Source organism: Odontomachus brunneus, unplaced genomic scaffold (genome assembly GCF_010583005.1).
Source record: "Odontomachus brunneus isolate Ranch 3 - 2012 unplaced genomic scaffold, Obru_v1 Obru_scaffold_250, whole genome shotgun sequence".
Taxonomy (NCBI): Eukaryota; Metazoa; Arthropoda; class Insecta; order Hymenoptera; family Formicidae; genus Odontomachus; species Odontomachus brunneus.
The window spans coordinates 22,244-23,652 of NW_022639700.1; the positions used below are offsets into that span (position 1 = coordinate 22,244).

General features: G+C 47.4%; 1 non-coding gene across 1 annotated transcript; it reads left to right on the top strand.

Annotated features, from left to right (window-relative positions):
- The first annotated feature begins 1,098 nt into the window (after window positions 1-1,098).
- On the top strand, window positions 1,099-1,171 carry Trnav-gac. The gene has a single exon. It is a non-coding gene; the product is annotated as a tRNA-Val (tRNA).
- Window positions 1,172-1,409: the final 238 nt, after the last annotated feature.

Consider the following 1,409-nt stretch of genomic DNA (forward strand, 5'->3'; position numbering starts at 1 on the left):
AAGCATGTTTCCATGTCGGCGTGTCTCTTGATCGAACATTGATTGCGTTCTATCATCAAAATTTGTCACGCGTATCGCTGTCGGTTGCTTCAAGAACCGCATGTTTTCTCTGCAAGTTGCGAAGTTGATTTCGTTAACGAGTTGTTCCGATTGAACTATTTATAGGGGTGCATCATATCAAAATTGTTCAGTTTCGAAAATGTTTTTCCTACTGTCGGATACTTGTGACATTCGAAACCTAACCTCCGAACAGTTGAAATACATACCGAAGGTTGTCCTATTGCGTGGGTTTCCGACGCACATTGACGTTTTGTGGGACAGACTCCCCGAGTATATAAAGGCTGACTCAGAGGTTCAGCAGTATCGCCGGTGTCTGGAACATTATAATCGTCCGTGGGAACGAGCGCACATTGACGGTCCAGCACCATTGATCAGGGACTGCAACGAATGTCGCCGAAGACGACAAAAAGAATTGGTAGAGGCCTATTAAATCGTGCGATAAACGCACTTCCTGTCGAGTTGCATATCCCCGGATATAATTTTTGCAGTCCTGGAACTCGCTTGGCAAAACGATTGGCTAGAGGTGATCGAGCCATTAATTCATTGGACGAGGCGTGTCGCGAGCACGACATTGCATATTCTCGGAATAATAACCTTACCGATAGACACGCGGCGGATAAGATTCTCGCTGTGAAAGCTCAGGAACGCATAACTTCGAAAGATTCGACTCTTGGTGAGAGAGCTGCAGCTACAGCAGTCTGGGCGGCTATGAAAGCAAAGACAAAACTCGGCATGGGTTTGAAAACGAAGAAAAAAAAGATAAAACGAATACTTCCGGTAGCGAAACGTGATGGTGTTTTACCAGTTCTACCGTTATTGGGAGTAGTCGGTTCGTTGGTTGGAGGAGCAGCGGGGGTTGCAAAGGTTGTGAATGACAACAAGCTCAACGTCTCTCAACGTCTGACAGTTGTACCATTTGGTACAGTAACATTGTTTCTCTCTGTAGTCGTCGTGCGCTCGGGATCGCGCCAGAGATGTCGCTTCCGAACGATATCTCTGAGCATTATCTAGGAAGAGGAGAGTGTCGTGAGCGTGGAGCGTCAGGTAGCTCAGTGGTTTAGAGCAGTCGCCCGACAAGCGAAAGACCCGGGTTCGAGTCCCGGCCTAGCAAGACCGCGCTCTCGATATTTTTCTCTTTCTGGAACGAAAAAGATACGCAGATCTCGAACGCACGGCGTCCCGCCGCCACCTAGTATGCCCTCCTCCTTCTATGGTCAAGCTCAACGTCAACTGGAAGAATTAAAACGTCATCATCGAGCCATGGAAGACCGCGTCATGAAAGGTCGAGGAGTCTATCTTGCACCATACAAACGTGGAAAAGGCGTCTCGAAGAAAAAAAAAAAAAAAAA